The sequence below is a fragment of the Cynocephalus volans genome, chromosome X (assembly GCF_027409185.1).
Source record: "Cynocephalus volans isolate mCynVol1 chromosome X, mCynVol1.pri, whole genome shotgun sequence".
NCBI lineage: Eukaryota > Metazoa > Chordata > Mammalia > Dermoptera > Cynocephalidae > Cynocephalus > Cynocephalus volans.
The window spans coordinates 85,715,060-85,737,446 of record NC_084478.1 but is presented as its reverse complement, the minus strand read 5'-3'; the positions used below and the strand labels follow the sequence as shown (position 1 = coordinate 85,737,446).

General features: G+C 41.5%; 1 pseudogene; it reads left to right on the top strand.

Annotated features, from left to right (window-relative positions):
* The first annotated feature begins 12,831 nt into the window (after positions 1-12,831).
* On the top strand, positions 12,832-13,236 carry LOC134367755 (U1 small nuclear ribonucleoprotein C-like; annotated as a pseudogene).
* Positions 13,237-22,387: the final 9,151 nt, after the last annotated feature.

The window sequence follows — 22,387 nt, the reverse complement described above, 5'->3', positions numbered from 1 at the left end:
GAACTGTTTCTTAGCTGCAAAAGTGAGTCTCGAAACAGGGAACACGGCGCCAGGGCTGCTGTGGATGCAGCCAGGACCCCAGAGGCCGGGGCCGCGCTGAAGGCGGCCAGCTGCCCTATTCAGGATTCGAGGTTTCAGGCCGGCATTAAAGAAGATTCTTGGGAGAGCCCGAGCCGCGCCGCGACTGAACAGCCCGAGGCGGCAGCGGCCGAGAACACGGAAGGGGACAAACCAGAGACAGAGAGCGAGCACCCGACCTGGCACAACCCTGTGAGTGACCCTTGGCCCAGTTCTGTTCGGGGGGCAGATGCCCACCCGGCTCCCGCCTGCACCACCAGGCCACTCACCGCCCTGGTGCTGCCTCCATTTTCCCAGCTGCGGGCAGCTCCGCCCTGCACGGCCATCACTGAGCCCTCCCACTTGCTTGGCCTGGTGCGGGGCTTTCCGGAGCCTGCGGACCGGCCTCCCCTCCCACTCCCTCCGCGGTTCTCTGGCAGGGCTGGTGGCATGGGGCGTCCCCAGCCAGTGTTGGGAGGGCAAGGAAGTACGGGTGGGCCGACTGTCACTCCACCACACCCTGGACTCCAGCCCCCGGTAAACTTCCTGTTACTGGGAGGCAGATACCATCTCTGCAGCCACCAGTTTGGAAAAAAGCCTAACGAATTTCTGGTTGGGAATAGTGTGGTAGGAGAGTTCCCAGGTCTGCTTGAACCTGCCGGAGACCAGGCTGCAGGCAGGCGCTAGACTCGGTTTATACCGGGGGGATACAAAGGTGAACAAGACCCGAGAAAGATCTACACAGTGCTACAAAGGCACCCAGAGAGACCAGTCGTCTGTGCCTAGCAGAAACCTGGTAGACTTCCTGGGCGAGGCGGTGCAGAGCAGGGTCTTGAAGGTCCAGCTGATAGACGAGGGTTGCAGAAGACATGCCCCAGCCCAGCACAGTGTGCACAGAGGGGGGAGACGTGCGGCCAGGGAGGCGAAGACTCGACAGAAACCACACACCCGGTGGGGTCGCCACTGCACGAACTAACAGCCTGGGCCAGAGCACACGGAACAGGGAGAAGTCCTACACAGGAAGTGCACTAGAGGGCAACTGAGCAATCACGGAGGGAGCCATACCAAATTGGCAACCACAGCAACATCCTAGTTAGTCATTAGTCTCAAACCGGTGGACTGTGAAACCCCCTGCCACAATGAATAAACACCAAAAAAAAGATACCAGAAATACAAAAAATCAAGAAAGTACACCACCAAAAGTTAATAAATCTCAAACTCTAGATCCTATAGAACAAGAAGCCCTTGAAATAACTGACAAGGAATTTCGAGTGATAATTCTAAGGAAACTGAATGAGATACAAGAAAACTCAGCTAGACATCATGATGAAATGAGGAAAAGTATACAGGATCTGAAAGAGGAAATGTACAAGGAAATCAATGTCCTGAAAAAAAATGTAGCAGAACTTGCTGAACTGAAGAAGTTATTCAGCGAAATAAAAAACACAACGGAGAGTTTAACCAGCAGGCTTGTCGAAGTTGAAGAGCGAACCTCTGAACTTGAAGATGGGCTGTTTGAAATAACACAAGCAGACAAAAAGAAAGAAAAAAGAATCAAAGACATTGAAGAAAATCTGAGAGAAATATCAGATAACCTTAAGCGCTCAAATATCCGAGTCATGGGTATTCCAGAAGGGGAGGAAAATGGAGATTCCATTGAAAACATATTCAACAAAATAGTGGCAGAAAACTTCCCAGGTATAGGAAAAATCACAGATCTTCAGATCCAGGAAGCTCAATGATCTCCAAACGTATTCAACCCAAAAAGGCCTTCTCCAAGACATGTCATAGTCAAATTGGCAAAACTCAGAGACAAAGAGAGAATCTTAAAAGCTGCAAGAGAGAAGTGTCAAATCACCTATAAGGGAGCCCCATTCAGGCTAACATCAGACTTTTCACCACAAACCCTAAAAGCTAGAAAGGAATGGGATGATATATTCAAAATACTAAAAGGCAAAGATTGCCAGCAAAGAATACTCTACCCTGCAAGGCTATCCTTCTGAAATGAAGGGAAAATAGTATATTTCTCAGACAAACAAAAACTGCGGGAGTTCACTACCACACGACCACCCTTACAAGAAATCCTCAAGGGAGTACTGGGTTTGGTTCCTGAAAAATAACTACCACTGCCATAAAAACCCAAGAAAAATCTAAACCCGCTAGTATAATAAAAATGGCATTCATGAAGAGAAAACAAGCAAACAAAAACACTATCTACAACCTAAGGAACCAACAAACACAGAAACCAAACAGTAAATCAGAAAGCAAGGAACAAAAGACACCTAAGACAACCAAACAACCAACAAAATGCTAGGAATAAATCAACACCTTTCAATAACAACTCTTAATGAAAAAGGCTTAAATTCCCCAATCAAAAGACAGAGACTGGCTGACTGGATCAAAAAGGAGGACCCAACTATATGCTGCCTACAAGAGACCCACCTCACCCATAAAGATTCACACAGACTAAGAGTGAAAGGATGGAAAAAGATTTACCACGCAAACAAAAAAGAAAAACGAGCTGGAGTAGCTATTCTTATATCTGACAAAATAGACTTTAAACTAAAAACCATAAAAAGAGACAATGAGGGACACTACTTAATGATAAAAGGACTGATCCATCAAGAAGACATAACAATCATAAATATGTACGCACCCAATGTTGGAGCAGCCAGGTTTATAAAACAAACTCTAGTAGACCTAAAGAAGGAAATAGACACTAATACCATAATAGCAGGGGACCTGAACACCCCACTGTCAATATTAGACAGATCATCTAGGCAAAGAATCAGTAGAGAAACACAAGATCTAAACAAGACTCTAGACCACTTGGATTTGGCAGATCTCTACAGAACATTCCACCCAACAACCTCAGAATATTCATTCTTCTCATCAGCACATGGATCATTCTCCAGGATAGATCACATATTAGGTCAAAAATCAAGTCTCAATAAATTCAAAAAAATTGGAATTATCCCATGTATCTTCTCAGACCACAATGGATTAAAACTAGAAATTAATAACAAATGAAACTCTGGAAACTGTACAAAAACACATGGAAATTAAACAGCATTCTACTCAATGACATATGGGTCCAAGAAGAAATCAAGCAGGAAATCAAAAAATTTATTGAAACTAATGAAAACAATGATACATCATACCAAAACCTGTGGGATACTGCAAAAGCAGTATTAAGGGGGAAATTTATCGCATTAAACGCTCACTTCAGAAGAATGGAAAGATGGCAAGTGAACAACCTAACACTTCACCTTAAAGAACTAGAAAAAGAAAAACAATCCAAACCTAAAGTTAGCAGACAGAAAGAAATCATTAAGATCAGAGCAGAACTGAATGAAATTGAAAACCAAAAAACAATTCAAAAGATCAATGAATCAAAAAGTTGGTTTTTTGAAAAGATAAATAAAATTGACAAACCATTAGCATGGCTAACAAAAAAAAAGAAGAGAGAAGACTCAAATAACCAAAATTAGAAATGAAAAAGGCGATATTACAACTGATTCATCTGAAATACAAGGAATCCTTCGAGACTACTATAAACAACTATACGCCAACAAATTTGAAAATCTGGAGGAAATGGATAAATTTCTGGACACACACAAGTTCCCAAAACTGAACCATGAAGACGTAGAAAATTTGAACAGACCAATAACAATAAAGGAGATTGAAGCTCTTATCAGAAGGCTCCCAACAAAGAAAAGCCCAGGACCAGATGGATTCACAGCAGAATTTTACCAAACATTGAAAGAGGAATTGACACCAATTCTTTACACACTATTCCAAAAGATTGAAACGGATGCAAATCTCCCAAACTCATTCTATGAAGCAAACATCATCCTGATACCAAACCCAGGTAAAGATATAACCAAAAAAGAAAACTACAGGCCGATATCCCTGATGAATATAGATGCAAAAATCCTCACTAAAATACTAGCAAACAGAATACAGCAACACATACGAAAAATTATTCATCACGATCAAGTGGGATTCATCCCAGGGATGCAAGGTTGGTTCAACATACGCAAATCAATAAATGTGATACACCATATTAATAAAGTCAAACACAAGGACCATATGATCATCTCTATAGATGCTGAAAAAGCATTTGATAAAGTTCAGCACTCATTCATGACAAAGACCCTCTATAAGTTAGGTATACAGGGAAAATATCTCAACATAATTAAAGCCATATATGCCAAACCCACTGCCAATATCATCCTGAATGGGGAAAAGCTGAAAGCTTTTCCTTTAAGAACAGGAACTAGACAAGGATGCCCACTCTCACCACTCCTATTCAACATAGTGTTGGAAGTACTAGCCAGAGCAATCAGAGAAGAGAAGGAAATAAAGGGCATCCAGATTGGAAAAGATGAAGTCAAACTGTCCCTGTTTGCAGATGACATGATCCTATATATCGAACAGCCTAAAACCTCTCCAAAAAAACTGTTGGAATTGATAAATAATTTCAGCACAGTAGCAGGATACAAAATCAACACACAAAAATCAGTAGCATTTCTTTTCTCCAATAGTGAACATGCAGAAAGAGAAATCAAGAAAGCCTGCCCATTTACAATAGCCACCAAAAAAATAAAATACTTAGGAATTGAGTTAACCAAGGAGGTGAAAAATCTCTATAATGAGAACTACAAACCACTGCTGAGAGAAATTAGAGAGGATACAAGAAGATGGAAAGATATCCCATGCTCTTGGATTGGAAGAATCAACATAGTGAAAATGTCCAGACTACCCAAAGTGATATACAAATTCAATGCAATCCCCATCAAAATTCCAAAGACATTTTTCTCAGAAATGGAAAAAACTATCCAGACATTTATATGGAACAATAAAAGACCACGCATAGCCAAAGCAATGCTGAGCAAAAAAAATAAAGCTGGAGGCATAACACTACCTAACTTTAAGCTATACTACAAAGCTATAATAACCAAAACAGTATCGTACTGGCATAAAAACAGACGCACTGACCAATGGAATAGAATAGAGAATCCAGAAATCAACCCACGCACTTACTTCCATCTGATATTTGACAAAGGCACCAAGCCTATTCACTGGGGAAGGGACTGCCTCTTCAGCAAATGGTGCTGGGATAACTGGATATCCATATGCAGGAGAATGAAACTAGATCCATACCTCTCACCGTATACTAAAACCAACTCAAAATGGATTAAGGATTTAAATATACACCCTGAAACAATAAAACTTCTTAAAGAAAACATAGGAGAAACATTTCAGGAAATAGGACTGGGCACAGACTTCATGAATACAACCCCAAAAGCATGGGCAACCAAAGGAAAAATAAACAAATGGGGTTATATCAAACTAAAAAGCTTCTGCACAGCAAAAGAAACAGTTAACAAAGTTAAAAGACAAGCAACAGAGTGGGAGAAAATATTTGCAAAATATACATCTGACAAAGGATTAATATCCAGAATATATAAGGAACTCAAACAACTTTACAAGAAGAAAACAAGCAACCCATTTAAAAAATGGGCAAAAGGGCTAAGTAGGCATTTCTCTAAGGAAGATATACAAATGGCCAACAGACATATGAAAAAATGCTCAACATCACTCAGCATCCGGGAAATGCAAATCAAAACCACATTGAGATACCATCTAACCCCAGTTAGGATGGCTAAAATCCAAAAGACTCTGAACGATAAATGCTGGCGAGGCTGCGGAGAAAAAGGAACTCTCATACATTGTTGGTGGGACTGCAAAATGGTGCAGCCTCTATGGAAAATGGTATGGAGGTTCCTCAAACAACTGCAGATAGATCTACCATACGACCCAGCTATCCCACTGTTGGGAATATACCCAGAGGAATGGAAATCATCAAGTCGAAGGTATACCTGTTCCCCAATGTTCATAGCAGCACTCTTTACAATAGCCAAGAGTTGGAACCAGCCAAAATGTCCATCATCAGATGAGTGGATACAGAAAATGTGGTACATCTACACAATGGAATACTACTCAGCTATAAAAACGAATGAAATACTGCCATTTGCAACAACATGGATGGACCTTGAGAGAATTATATTAAGTGAAACAAGTCAGGCACAGAAAGAGAAATACCACATGTTCTCACTTATTGGTGGGAGCTAAAAATTAATATATAAATTCACACACACACACACACACACACACACACACACAAACCAGGGGAGGGGGAAGAAGATATAACAACCACAATTATTTGAAGTTGATACGACAAGCAAACAGAAAGGACATTGTTGGGGGGGAGGGAGGGAGGGAGGTTTTGGTGATGGGGAGCAATAATCAGCCACAATGTATATCGACAAAATAAAATTTTTTTAAAAAAAATGTAAAAAAATAAAATAAAAAATAAAAAAAAATAAAATTTTACCTGTGCCCCCACTTCCCCATCTGAGTTCCTACACTTTCTCTCTCACTCCCTCTATTCCAGCCACACTGGCTTCTTTGCTGTTCTTTGAACACACCAAGCACACTGCTGCATCAGTGTCTTTGTACTCTCAGTTGCTTCTGCCTGGAATTCTGATGAAGAGTGCTTTTCCCCCTCTCCTTTCACTCAAACTCTTTCACCTTAACCTCTAGGAAAGAGAAATCTCCTTCAGGTCTGTACTCAACTGTTACCTTTTCGGGGGCCTTCCTTGACCATCCCACATAAAATAGGTCCTTGTGAGAAGATAAACTTGCATTTGTTGAGTCAGAAGCAAAGCAATGCCTACATAAAATAGCAACCCCAACACACTCTATTCGCTTTACCCAGCTTTATTTTTCTTCACAGCACTTATCAGCAATTGACATATTTGTTTATTGTCTGTCTCTCCCACCCCTCACTAGAATATAAGCTGCAGGAAGGCCAGGACTTGCTCAGTTTTGCTAATTGCAGAATTCTTAGCAGCTGGAACTGTGCCTGACACATAACAGGTGCTCAATAAAAACTTGTTGAGTTAATGAATGAATGAATGTGGCAGTCTGTTGGCTTATTACAGCCATCAGCCACTACCCATTTCTGTTGATTTACTTGGGGTAATATAAGACAGAAGAAACCTGAAATATGTTGCAAATGATCCTAAAATCATGAGGAGGAAATTGAATACAATGGGGAAACAGATTATGTTTTCATATACTTCCAGACTTTGAAAGAGAGAGGAAGATCTGAGAAGTAAATAGCTGTTTACACAGATGGTGTCAAAAAACAAGATTTGATCTCAACATCACTAGTCATTAGGGAAATGCAAGTCAAAACTATAATGAGATACCACCTCACAGCCATTAGGACGGCTATTATAAAAAATTCTTTTAAAAAGTGGAAAATAAGTGTTGGCAAGGATGTAGAGAAATTGGAACCCTTGCACACTGCCAGCTGGAATGTAAAATGGTGCAGCCGTTAAGTAAAACAGTAAGGCAGTTCCTCAAAAATTAAAAATAGAACAGGATGCAGCAATTCCACTTTTGCTATATACCCAAAAGAATTGAAAACAGTAACTTAAACATGTTTGTATCCCCGTGTTTATAGCAGCATTATGCAATAGCCCAAAGTGGAAGAAGCCCAAATGTCCATCAACAAATAAATGGATACACAAAATGTGGTATATACATACAATAGAATATTACTCAGCTTTAAAAAGAACTGAAATCCTGACATATGCTACAACGTGGATGAACCCTGAAGACATCATGCTAAGTGAAATAAGCCAGTCATGAAAAAACGAACAGTGCATGATTCCCTTTATATGAGGTACATAGAGCAGTCAAATACACAGAGACAGAAAGAACGGTGGTTGCCAGGGCCTTGAGGGAAGGGGAGGAGAAGACTTGTTTTTAAATGGGTGTAGAATTTCAGATTTGCAAGATGAAAAAGTTCTGGAGATCTGTTTCACAATAATGTGAATATACTTAACACTACTGAACTGTACACTTAAAAATGGTTAAAATGATAAATTTCATGGTATGTATTTTTTTACCACAATTTTAAAAAATTTTAAAAACACAGGATTTGATTTTCTGGATTATAACCAATGATTCAAGAATGATGAGTTCAGGCATCTCACAAAAAACATCTTTGAGAATAAATATTCATCTCGTTTTAAATTATTTTTTGGAATAGACTTCTAGAAATGGAAATTTACTCTCTCTCTCTCTCTCTCTCTCTATATATATATATATATAGCCAAATTGTACTATAGTAAAAGTGTAATCGTGAATTTGTAGACTCTAAAATCTTGCTCAGCAAATTTGTTGATGATACAAAGCTGGAAAGGATGGTAGATATATTAAAGGACAAAGTCAAGATTCAAAAATATTTGGACAGACTGAAATTTAACCCAGATAAATTTTTAAGTCTGAATTTTTTCATTCCACAAACTTGATATGTGCTAGTCATGCTACAGATTAATAGAACTTAGTCTATGCCTTCCACAGGTAATAGATAATAAAAATGGGGAAATGCTATAATGGAAGTATGAACGGTGTGTTTAATTTCAAGAGATCAATCCCAAAAGTATAGTATTGTGGGAAACTGGCTTAACAGCAACCAACATGAATAATACTTATGGGTTTTAGCTGATCGAAAACTAAACATGAACCAGAATTTGACAAAGTTGCCCTCAAAAGCTACTGAAAATTGCCACTCTGCCTGGCATTGGTAAGCCTGTGATAGTTTTGAGGGCCACATTTGAAGACAGAGTTTAACAAAATGGGCTTTACAGGAAGGCAGGCAGGATGTTAGAGGGGATGGCAATCACATCACTTGATGAACACTAGGGAAACAGGACACGCCCGTCGGTAAAAGAAACCTGTGAGGTGTGGTGAACACAAAAAGCAGTTTTCAAAAGAGCTGGTATGTAGGGAGAACTTATTTTCTTTTGTTTCAGAGATTTGACTCTACTTAACAAAGCTAAAGGTACACAAAAGAGGTGAAGGGAGATAAAAGTAGTTTTAATCTGATCTTTGTCAGAAATGACAACAACTGTAATAACAACAGAAACTTCCTCGGGCATTTTTTCTTGATTTTTATTTTTCATTAATAGCATATTCATTATTACAAATCATAACTTTTCTTTATGTCCTTTACCTGACGTATCACTCCCCAAACCCCCTCCCTCCCTCCGCCCATGTCGACTCTGGTATCCTTAGGTTGGTTCTCTCCTTCTGAAAGTTCAATGTATTGTTGTAGTCTTTCTTTCTTTCTTTCTTTCTCTCTCTCTCTCTCTCTCTCTCATCAACCTAGCTAATGGTTTGTCTATTTTATTTTTCTTCTCAACTGACTTTTCGTTTTACTGATCTTTATATCATTTTGGGGGTCTATTTCATTTAGTTCTGCTCTGATCTTAAGTATTTCTTTCTCTCTACTACTTTTGAGATTGGATTGCTGTTGTTTTTCTAGTTCTTTGAGGTGTAGTGTTAGGTAATTTATTTAGTCTTTCCATTCTTTTAATGTAAGCATTTATTGCAATGAACTTCTCTCTTAGTACTGCTTCTGCAGCATCCCACAGGTTTTGGTACGATGTATGTTTATTTTCATTAGTTTTAAGAAAATTTTTGATGTCCTGTTTAATTTCTTCTTGGACCCATAGGTCATTCAGGAGTCTATTGTTTAGTTTCCATGTACTTGTATAGTTTCCAGAATTTTACTTATTATTGATTTCCAGTTCTAATCCATTGTGATCTGAAAAGATACTTGGAATGATTTCAATTTTTTAAAATTTGCTGAGACTTGATTTGTGAGCTAAAATGTGGTCTACCCTGGAGAACATTCCATGTGCTGATGAGAAGAATGTGTATTCTCTAGTTGTTGGATGAAATGTTCTGTAGATGTCCACCAGGTCAATTTGGTCAAAGGTATAGTTTAAATCCTGTGTTTCTTTGTTGATCTGTTGCCTGGAAGATCTGTCCCATACTCAGAGAGGGGTGTTCAGGTCACCTACTATTACCATGTTAGGGTCTATCTCTCTTTTTAGGTCTAAGAGTGTTCGCTTTACATATCTGGGTGCTCCAGTGTTGGTTGCATACATATTTATGATTGTTATGTCATCTAACTGGATAGATCCCTTTATAATTATATAATGGCCTTCTTTGTTTCTTTTTACAGTTCTTGGTTTAAAGTTTATTTTATCCAATATAAGAATACTTACATCTGCTCATTTTTAGCTTCCATTTGCATAGTATATCTTTTTCCATCCTTTCACTTTTAGTCTATGTGTATCTTAATAGGTGAGGTGAGTCTCTTGAAGACAACATATAGTTGGGTCTAGCTTTTCAATCCAATCACCAGTCTGTGTCTTTTGAATAGGAAGTTTAATCCATTTACATTTAGAGTTGTTATTGATAAGTATTGCTTTACTCCTGTCATTATATTGATTTTTACTTAGATATTTTAAATATCATTTGTTCCTTTCTTCCCCTTTCATTTTTCATCTTCAGTGTTAGTCGGATTGTTGAGGTGACACATTTTAGCTTCTTTCTTGTTTGTATTTTGGTTTTAACAGCAGGTTTTGCTCTTCTTGTGAACTCATGATAGTGATTATCATTTTTAAGATTCCGGATGCAGGACTCCTTTGAGAATTTCTTGCAGGGCTGGTTGTGTGGTAGTGAATTCCCATAATTTGTTTGTCTGGGGAATACACTATTTCTCCCTCATTTCTGAAGGATAACCTTACTGGGTATAGAATTCTTGGCTGGCAGTTTTTTTCTTTTAGTATTTTGAATATATCATCAAAATATTTCTTCTGGCCTGTAGGGTTTCAGTTGAGAAGTCTGCTGTTAATCTGATGGGGACTCCCTTAGAGTTGACTTGATGCTTTTTTCTTGCTGCTTTTAGAATACTTCTTTGTCTTAAAGCTTTGCTATAACATGTCTTGGAGAGGATCTTTAGGCTTCTTGGATCTGAAGGTCTGTGTCTCTCCCTATACCTGAGAAGTTTTCTGTTATTATTTCCTTGAATAGGTTTCCCATGCCTTTTCTTTCTCCTCCCCCCCTGGAATACCCATGATTCGGGTGTTTGTGTGCTTGAGATTATCTGCTAGCTCTCTTAGATTTTCTTCATTTTTAAAAATTCTTTTTTTCTTTTTTCTTTTTTTTTTTTTTTTTTTTTTGCCTGCCTGGGTTATTTCAAAAGACCATCTTTGAGGCCTGAAATTCTTTCTTCTGCTTGCTCTATCTTGCTGCTCAAGCTTTCTGTTCTGTGTTTTATTTCATTGAGTGAGTCCTTCAGTTCTAGGAGTTCTGCTACATTCTTTTTTAAGGTATTAATCTCTTTGTAAATTTCCTCCTTCATATCCTGGATATTTTTTTCTTGTTTCATTGTGTTCTCTAAAGGATTCTTCTCTTAATTCTTTGGGTTTTCTTAAGATCAGAATTCCTTTTCAAACATTTCAAGGGTTTCCTGCTCTATGGGACCTGGTTCTTGAGAATTACCATATTCCTTCAGTGGTGTCATATCTTCTTGTTTATTTGTAGTTCTTGTAGTTTTTCATTGATGTATGGTTATCTGGTAGGGCACTTGTTTCTTCTGTTACTCTGGAGTGGGCTAGTAGGGGAAAGACTTCCTACTGTATTTGTAGGCTCTGCTGGTGACTCTTCTTGTATCAGTGCAGTTGACTGTGTGATGGGCTGCTTCGGATCCCACTTGGGTGGCGGGCAGGCCTCTCTGGGGCTAGGGCGGCATGGGACAGCAGCAGCAGCAGCATGTGGGTGGGACTGGCACTCAACTGGTCTCCTGGTCAGGCAGTGGCTGGCCTCTCTGGGGATCAGGTAGCATGGGTCAGCAGTGGTGGCACACAGGCAAGACCAGTGCTCACCTGGTTTCCTGCTCTGGTGGTGGGTGGCTCCTCTGGCATTTTCAACCAAATCCATGATCTCAACCAAACCACATAAACAGTTGGCAATCAAATCATATGGTAAGAGCCCAGAAGATTTCAGGATTCTGCCATTTAGCTAATACATAGTTCATTATTCTGCCATCTTCAGGAATATTGTTAATTATAGGTCCTTCTCTTTTAATAACTCATATATTCAGTTCAGTTACTACTTCCCTGGCTGTTTTCTAGAATCAGCAAAGTAAAAAAAAAAAAAAACCTACATTTCTCATGTTGGGGAGCAGTCTCTGGTTGGCAGGCATATATGGGTATTATGCTGACTAGTAGAAGGGAGCTTCTTCAGGTCATTTTCAGACAGCCCTGCAGCATTCAGCTGATGATGACAGTGGAGCAGCAAGCAGGAAGGCCAAGCAATACATGTAGAACAGCCCATTAGAAAGTCATCCACTTGATACATTTACTAACCAGGCATTGTGGAGACGAATGGTAAAAGCACGTAGCTTGAGCAGAGATCCCTTTCTTCCCAAGAAGAAGTTGACAGAAGGTTCTGTGCTTTGTCTTAAACTCATCTCAACCACTAGCTCCTGCATATCCCCATGGCCACAGAAGAGGGGCACAGCATTATCTGCACCTTCATAGCTTGTTGGATGCTTACCAATTTGTTTTCTTAGGGAAATATTTTGGCTTTGTCCCTAAAAGTTGAATTCCTTTTAAAAATAACTTTGTGCCTAGAACTGCTTTTCTAATGCAAAGAGCTACAGCTAACTAAGCCAATGAATTTCAGAGGGTAAAGTTCTTTAGGTAGGATGACTACCTCCAGGAAGTTAAAAATCAGTTGCTGCTCATTTTCATCTCCCCACTCAGTCAGCCATAGGTTAACTACACTTCTGGTTTCCAAGCAGCACAAAACAGAGTGGCCAACGGCCTGCAGAGCAGCATGCCCAAGTTTTATTTTGATTACTACATACCTCACCCATGACTCCATCTGTGAGAAAGACACATTAGGTGGAAGAAAACACAAAGAGAATGTGAAAGACTACTATCAGAAGTGGATAGAATAGCAGGTTCAGAGCCTGGCTGACCAAACAACAGCTGCATATTTCAACAAGGAGATACCTCCTACTCCATTCGCTTCTCCTCCTGCTGCATGGGCAATGATCCCATCTCCCTCAGTCTTCCAGGTCTTCCTCCTCCTGAGATGATGCCAGAGGGACCTGCTCCTGGAATGAGGTCACCCATGGGAGTTCACATGTCAATGATGCCTGGGCCCCCAGTGATGAGACCTCCCACCCATCCCGTGATTGCACTCACTCAGCCAGGAATGACTCAGCCAGGCAGATAAGGACAGAGGGGAGGCCTCTTTATATCAGCTTTATACTACTTGTTCTAATTCACCAGGAGATCGTGGTGCTGTGACTCTGGGTGTTTTCTAATAGCGTGACAAGGAAGAATTTCTCCCCATTCCTGTGAAAGAAAGAATAGTTTCAGAAGGGAGAAGTGGGACCAAAAAAAGTGCAGATTTCATTTATATTGTGAAATGTGAAAATAAAATCGTCTACTCTTTTAGTTAAAAAAAACCAAAAAAAACCAAAAAAATTCTGTTTAGCTTTATATGTGTGCAAAGGAAAAAACTGAAAGGACACATACCACAGTGTTACTGTGGCTATCTCTAAGTGTTGAATTACACATGGCTTCATTTGAAAAGAGTAAAACAGTAAGAAATCATCTGTGTACTTATTTAAATGTCATTTACGAGTACAAACATTGAAGTCTTCCAATGGCAGCTTAAATAGAATGATCCCTGGATTCTTTCTCCCTAAGATTAGCTTCTTCCTTCACACTAGTTTCACAAACTTTATCTACAGCCAAAAAACTTCAGCCCTCAAGCTACTCTGGAGCCTGCGGTGCTTGAGAAAAATGTGACTACGCACATAGTCTCTAGAGCTGTTTGTGGAAAGTAATGGGCCTCTGGCCCTGTGTAATCAGGGCAACCAGCAGCCTTGGGTGAACATATCATTTACCATTACTGTTATTTCTAACCACCAGATCCTGATTTTTTACTTAGTCCAGTAGAAACACTGAGCAGGCCACATCTGCTTTGGGCTTTTCTCACTGAGTCTCTGTAAAGCTACACGACTAGGTCACTTGCCGGGTTGAGGCAATAGCTATGCTAATTGTATGGCTAGGCTAATTATATGACCAGCCAAAATGTTTCATTATTTTAGTTACACTAAGTTTACATTTGTATTGTCAGGGCTAGGGCTCAGACCCTTCAAACCCATTGTACAGACTGGGTCACAGACCCGTCACATGCCAGGCTGGGTCTTAGACCCTTCACACACATGTCCATGCTAGGTAATTGGGAAAGATACTGGGAGCCATTGGCAGATGACATGAATTCAGTCCTCAGCAGTAACAGTAGCAGCTTACAGCAGCTGTAGCAGCAGAAGCAGCAATGGTGGTGGCCTCTCAGGGCATCCTGGGTGTACTGACAACAACAGCTTGCAGCAACAGCCTCCAGCAGCAGTAGTGGCCTCCTTGTAGCCCCCCAGGGGCATCCCAGGGGTGGGGAGGCACTGTGGATCAGAGCCACTGGTCCTTTATACTTAAGTCCATAACCCAGGACACCTGGGTGCACATGCGCAATTATATTAGACAATAACCAAGGAAGACCTGGGGACATGTGCATATTTACATCAAATGCTCAGCAAGATTCTGAACATCTATCTGAGGGGCCCTGACCATTTTCCTCCAATTTCCCTACAATCTACCTCTTCAAAGTCCTTCATTGTACAATCTACACATTCAGAATCTTCCACAATGCTCCCTTAGCAAGGATAACTGACCCTTGCATTCATATATTACATATTGCATCCCAACAGTCCCAACAGTCTTTAGCTTGTTGCAGCACCAACTGAAAAAGTCCAAAGTCTCACCTGAGACTAAAAGCAAAACTCCTTCCAGCTGTGTACCTGTAAAAATCAAAAAGTTTATCTACTTCCAAGATACAGTGGTGGGACAGACATTGGGTACACATTCCCATTCCAAAAGGGAGGAATAGGCCAGGAAAGAGGAAAAACAGGCCCCAAACAAATCTGGGACCCAAACAGGGCAAACATTAAGCACACTGGGGCATCTGGGCCCCCAAAGCATTGGGCAGCCTCATTCCTACTGCTCCACCAGGTGCAGCCCATTGAGCTGCCCTGGTGCCTGCTGCTTTTCCAGGCCAGCACTGCATGTTGCCAGCAGCCTCTCAGTTCTGGGCTCCTGGTGGCAGTCCTGCTGTCCTGGCTCCACTAGACATTTCCCAAGTGGGGATTCTTTGTGGGGGCTCTGACCCCACTTTTCTGCTCGATATTGCTTCAGTAGATGACCTCTGCAGCGTCTCCACCCTGCAGCAGGTTTCTGCCTTCTATACTGAAGTCTGGGTGGAGGCTGCCATGCCTCTACAGCTCTCATGTTCTGCTGGCCTGCAAACTCAACACAACGTGAATGCCACAAAGGTTTCCAGCTTGTGCTCTCCGGAGTACCTGCACGAATCACACTTGGGGCCACCTGAGGCAGGGCTGCTCCAGCCACAGTGGCTGGGATGCAGGGAGCAGTTTCCTGAGGGCAGCAGAACCCCAGGTCTGTCCTCTGGAGAAACTCAGTTCTCTTAGGCCTCTGGGCCTATGATGGGAAGGGCACTCTCCTAAACTTCTGAAATGCCTTCAAGGCCTTTCTCCCATTGTCTTGGCTATTAGCATGTAGCTGCCTCATCCCTGGCTCTCGAACCTGCTCAGCATATGTTTGCCATTTACTCACAGTCTCAGACAGTTCTTCAGCGTTCACCTCACACAGTTCTAACAGCTGCATTTGCCCATTTCATCAAGTATTGGCTGCCCTGCCCCATGCATATCTGTGGCTATTCTGTTACCGCTGCCACAGAGACAGGTGCGTGGTAATGGAGGCTAACTTTACCAGGTAAAAACATACTTGAAATTCTGCAGGGGCACCTGTCCTTGGGTCATCTGCCCACCTGCATGCAACATTCTTTTCTCTGATTTATAAGGCACCCGGCAAGCTATTGGGTTTAAGTGGCACCCAGCAAGACATTTGCGTTTGGACAAACACAACATGCGTTTACTACTACTTCGTCTCCAGAGCATGTTACACCATCCACCCCTAGGTCCCATAGCTGCAGCAGCCAGGAGCTCTCCCTGTTTCTGCTGCTTTACTGTTTCCCCAAACCAACCAATTCGACCTGGGTATATGGGACATAGGTAGTGAATTGGGCCACCTGTGGCTTGCCTACTGGTCCACCCAGTCCCCAAAGCTGCTCATGCTTCACTTTCTGATGAGCAGGTCATTCCAGGAGACACACAGTCTCCCCCAACTCACCATCAGGTTCGTCATTGTCCCCGGTGTCAGAAGCAGAAGCGACCTGTTGCTATACTTCAGCCTCCAGGGCATGTACTCCTGTTTCCAACCTGTCTGCTTTCTGCTGCAAGCCTTAAAGCTGTGCTGCTTCATGGGGTTTCTGGTCTGTGTTGGCTAGCAGTACAGAGAGCAACAGCCAGACCCCAGTCAATAGGAAAGCAACCACCGGGCACCACATACCCAAGGGTAACCACATTTCCTCCCCTGCCAAGGGACTTTCTGCTTCTTTACCTGCTTGGCATCCTACCCACGCCAACTGCCGGGCTCTTCTACCTGCCTGGAATCCTGCCAACTACACCAATTATAAAGCTACATAACTAGGCCAGTTGTCAGGTTGAGGCAATAGCTACGCTAATTGTATGGCTAGGCATTTCATAACTAAAGCCAAAATGTTTCATTATTTTAGTTATGCTAAATTTCCACTTGTATGGTCAGGGCTAGGGCTCAGACCCTTCAAACCCATTGTACAGACTGGGTCACCAGACCCCTCACATGCCAGGCCAGGTCATAGACCCCTCACACACGGGTCCATGCTAGGTAATTTGGGAAAAATCCTGGGAGGTGTTGGCAGACATCATGAGCTCAGTCCTCAGCAGTAGCAGCAGCAGCATCAGTGGCCTCTTGGGTCATCCTGGGGGCAATGGCAGCAACAGCCTTCAGCAGCAGTAGCGGCCTCCCCATGGCCCTCTCAGGGGCATCTCAGGGGCATCCCAGGGGTAGGGAGCACTGTGGATCAGAGCCACTCGTCCTTTATACTTAAGTCCATAGCCCAGGACACCTGGGTGCACATGCACAATTACATTAGACAATAACCAAGCAACACCTGGGCACATGTGCATATTTACAGCAAATGTTCAACAAAACTCTGAATATCTAAGGGGCCCTGACCATTTTCCTTCACTTTCTCTATGGTCTCTTAAGTCACTTTACTTCTCATTGCCCATGTTTTCTCCATCAATATCAGTTAGCATTCAATCAGAGAAGCACAACTTCTGTAAGCGATATAGAATAAGGGATTTATTTTAGGAGTCAGACCTCACACAGCTGTAGAGCTGGTGGAGCAGTTGATGCAGGTTGTTGCCTCTGAATCTAGTGTTGAGTCTGCAGTGGCTTTAGTTCAGCCAGAATGGCAGTCAGAGAGAAAAGCTGGTTATTAATGTGAGCAAGGACAAGCTGGGCAACCTGTGAGGACACATTGGAACCCATGAGGACAACTGGAACCCAGGAGAACAAACAGAACCCATGTCTGTCTCTCACATCTCCAGTCTCAATGCTGTGGGTGACCATTGGAGAAACTGGCAGCCTTTATCACAAAACTGCACTTTGCACTTGGTTCTGGTCTTAGAGAAGCTGAAAGAGGAGGTCTGGTGGCAGCTAACAAGCTGCAGGTTCAGGTGCTGTCCCCACCAGCAAGGTGAGCCAGGAAATCAGCAACTACATGAGCAAGCTACCATGGTGTCTGGGGCTTCGCACCAACTTTCTGAGAGTAAAAAAAAAAAAATGTCTGGCTGCAGGTTCACTTCTGCCTCTTAACTCTCAGGTAAAATGTCTTTTGTGGCTAATCCTAACCTGATCCATACAGGAAGGGAATTTTGCTAAATATAGTTCCAGTTTACCAAAGTTGGCACAGTACAAAGTCATCACATCATCTATGAGTATGAACCAAGAAACACTGTTTACTTTAGCTATAAACTGCAGATTATAAGGATTATTTTTTGTGAGGATAACAAAAGATATCAGAAAGTGTTTTGGCATATGAGAAATAAAATCTCACCTATTTAAATTGAAAAGTTTTGCATTTTTGAAACACCCAAATTTACCATTTCAGCCTAGACATTTTCCCTGAAATTGAATTTCATATATTCAGTTACCAACTTGACATCTCCTCCTGAATACCTAATATATCAAAATTATTTATAAAACAAAACTTTTGACCTTTCTTCCTCTTCCGCCCACTCAAACCAAACCATTCCACCTACGGTATTCCCCATTTTAGTAAATGGCAACTCCAGCTTTCTGAATGCGTACACCAAAAATCTCGGAGTTGTCCTTGACTCCTCTCTTTCTCCCATAATTCATAATCAACCCATCAGGAACCAGGAACTCCTGTTGTCTCTACATTTGAAATATAACCCACCTCTACTGCCACCACTCTGGTTTGGGCCACCACCATTGTCACTCACCTGAATTATTGCCATAGCATCCTGTAGGGAAAATATAGGAAAATGGCCAGGGCCCCTCAGATGTTCAGAATCTTGCCAAGCATTTGATGTAAATATGCACGTGCGCCCAGGTGTTCCTTGGTTATTGTCTAATGTAATTGCACATGTGCACCCAGGTGTCCTGGGTTATGGACTTAAGTATAAAGGACGAGTGGCTGTACTCTACAGAGCCCCCCACCCCACCGCCAGGATGCCCCTGGGGTGGCCACAGGGAGGCCGCTACTGCTGCTGGAGGCTGTTGCTGCCAGTATCCCCGGGATGCCCCAAGAAGGCTGCCTTCTAGTTAATTTTGCCAAGAGCTTATTGGAGAAAGAGAAGAGAGACAAGTAGCTAGTGTGAGTCTTTCACAGATTTATAGATGTTTCAACTCATCCCAAAGCAAAGCGAGAATAAATGTTTTAAGGCAGTACCTTTCCTTTTTTTTTTTTTTTTTTTTTTTGGTGTGCCGTAACCAATAAGGCAGTACTTTTATATTTTAATGCACACACAACTCACCTGGAGATTCTGTTAACATGCAGGTTCTGGTTCACTAGGTCTGGGATGGAGCCTGAGAATTTGCATCTCCCACAAGCTTCCAGGTGAAGCCGATGCTGGTGGTCTGAGGACCACACTTTGAGTAGCAAGGTTTGAAGGCATTACTGAGCCTGGCCTTAGACAATAGAGCCAAAATGTGATCAGCTGGGAAATGGTTATTGCCAGTGGTTCAACCTAATATGGAACAGAGTAATTTACTTTGAACATGGGCAGCTGGTTCATTGTGACTACTTGAATCAAGCACTTTATCCAACAGCTATGGTCCTAAATATAAGAATATACAAAGCTATGCCTCAATGTGGGAGTGCTATTTTAGTTGAATTGGCACAAACACAAAAAGTAACAGTTATAAAGGAAAAGAGAAGGCTAAAACTGCTCCGTTTAAGGACCCAAAGAAATATGACTGTTTCAGGAAGCATTTGGGGCAAGCAGGCTACTATTTTGGTGCTCTTCAAATCATGCCATAAGGGGGCTTCTTAAAGGTAAAAGAAGCTCTCTTCAAAATATGAAATTAGTAACTTAGGCAGCTCCAGGCCAATAACTGGCCTGCACATCCAAGTGGCTGTGGCTAGTTTATGTTTCTATCCCTATGCTCAGGCCAAAGAAATAACTACAGTAACCACTTACCATGGTGTTTTTGGTGTTTTGGAAACATTACCTCCATTACTGCTAAATCTCACAATTCTGCAAGGAAAGTATGACTTTCTTCATTTTTCACTTGAAGAAACTGAGGTTGCCCATGGTCACTGTGGTAGGGAGAATAATGGCCCCACCAAAGATGTCTATGTCTGAAACCCCAGAACCTATGAATTTGTTACCTTACATGGCAAAAGGGACTTTGCAGATATGATTAAGGATCTTGACATGGAATTATCCTAGACTGTTTGAATGGACCTGATGTAATCACACAGGTCACTATAAGTAGGAGGCAGGAGGGAAAATGTGACAATGGAACAAGAGGTTGGAGTGATATGAGGAAGGGGCCCATAAGCCAAGGAATGCAGACAGCCTCTAGAAGCTGAAAAAGTTAAGGAACAAGATTCTCCCCTAGAGCCTCTAGAAGGAATGCAGCCCTGAGACCCATTTCAGATTTGTTTTGTTTTAATACACTAAGTTTGTTGTAATTTGTTACAACAGCAATAAGAAATTAATACAGTCAATCACCCAGCTGGTAAGTGGCAGAATTGGTGTTTTGCAAATAGGTCTGGTGGACTCCAAAATTGATGTTCTTTCCATCACTATGGGGATGTGGTGGCATTAAAGAAATCATGGATGCAAAAGTAGAAGGTAAAAAGCTGCAAAGAAGAACAGCTTGGGAGAGCTGATCCTGGGGTCTACTTGCCCCCAAATAACCTCTTCCATATGGCCTATGTTTTTCATTTCAATAGTTATAAAGTCATTTGTACTGGAAAGCACTCCTTTCCAATTATGGCAAATACCTCTGCCAAAATCTAAAAGTCATTAGCACTTTAGGATGAATTGAGTTTTTCAGTTTTTGTCCTATACTTGGCAATAATAACCGCAATGAAAAAACTGGAGTTTTGACTGGGTGAGGTCAAGCAAGTAATTCTGAAGTAATGGCAGCACTTCAGTTTAGAAACCAGGCTTGGGGAGCAAGAGAGGGTACTGACAACGAAAGGCTTCGGGTTACTTGAGGGCAATAGGTACAGTATGTCAAGGACTACTCAGCCTATTTCAAACTCTTCCAGAGAGAGGAATGACTGTATGGAAGTTTTCAGACTTCTTAAACTGCATGAGACCCTCTTTCTACTAACAACTTCACTTACACCTTGCCCTCAAGAGCCTTGCCTTTAGTCTCTCACTTGCAATTCACTTCTGCAACTAGTGTTCACACCTAGGAAGATGAAGCTGTTAAGCAAGAAGGGCTGACCGGCCCTAGTCAAATTTGTGAAAGAGGCAGCTCTATTTCTTTTGTCTCTATTTGAATTCTAGCAGGGCTTTCAATGCCTTAACCTAGCAAGCATTCCTCAACAGGAACGTTTGATTTGTTGTTTTGTTTTGTTGATCTGGAAGGTTTTTTGTTTGCTTTTTTTATTATTATTTTTATTATACATACATGTGGGGTACAACGTTGATTTTCAATAATTGTGTGCAACATGTGGTGGTTAGATCAGGATAGTAAGCTTATTCATCATTACAATACACAATCATTCTTTGTGTCCGTTGACCAATTCCTCATTAGCCCCCCTCCCTCTTCCCCTCCCTCCCCTTCTCCACTTTTAGTTTTCTAAAAGTTCAGTGTTTGACAGTGATTGTTGGGTTTTTTTCTGCCTCTTTTTATTGTTCATTTATTTATGGATTCAGTTCCCACTTATGAGTGAGAACATGTGGTATTTCTCTTTCTGTACCTAGGTTGTTTCACTTAGCATAATTTTCTCCAGGCTCATCCATGTTGTTGCAAATGGTAAAATTTCATTCTTTTTTATGGCTGAGTAGTATTCCATTGTGTATATATAACTGGGATGTTGCTATCACTGCACATCCTCTTCTGAGGTTAGTCAGGACACCAACAGAAAAGGGAGGGTAGCCAGCTGAATGGACATTTCTGGGTTTTTACTCTTATGTTCCCATTTCCAATCCTATCTCATCACCCTGGGTAATCCCAAGGATTTGGGGGGAAACAGAAATGAGTGTTTCCTCACAAATAAGTTTAAAACCTTTTCCTTAACTCAAAGGAGTGTTTGGTATGGGAATGTATCTTGGGCAGGACCTTCAAATAACGCTTATAGGGCTCCCCAAAGGCAAGAAAAGCTCTTTTCTCTGTTTAGCCCATTTGGGGTAGACACTCTATCAAGAATGTACTGTATTAGAGATTACAAAGGAAAGGAGGACAGTTATATTCCTTTCTTTGTTTCTCATCCTCTCTAAATTATATGGTAGGTGGAGTAGAGTCTGAAGGAAAATAGATTTCTTCCCTCTCACCCTTACTGAATGCATGGTGCTGTCTCCAGTCCTGTCCCATTGTAGATTAACAGTTGGAAAAAAAAAAAAAAAACTAAACTAAAAACACAACAACAGTAGTTTGGAACTGCTGGTAGAAGGGGTTGGATGATTTAACAAAAAAGACACTGACGAAAAATTTTTTTACAACCCTATAATTATAAAGTTGAAGGCACATCCTTGGCAGAAATGTGATCAATTGCATGCTTATGGAAAAACAAACTATTGAGTATCTTGACTACTGTAGATGAATATTGCACAACATCGTCCATTGCTCTTTTGGGTTCCAATCAATGTTTAACAACGTTTAGCTGAACATCTCTTTAACTAAAAACATAAGGCTGAGACGCCTGGTTT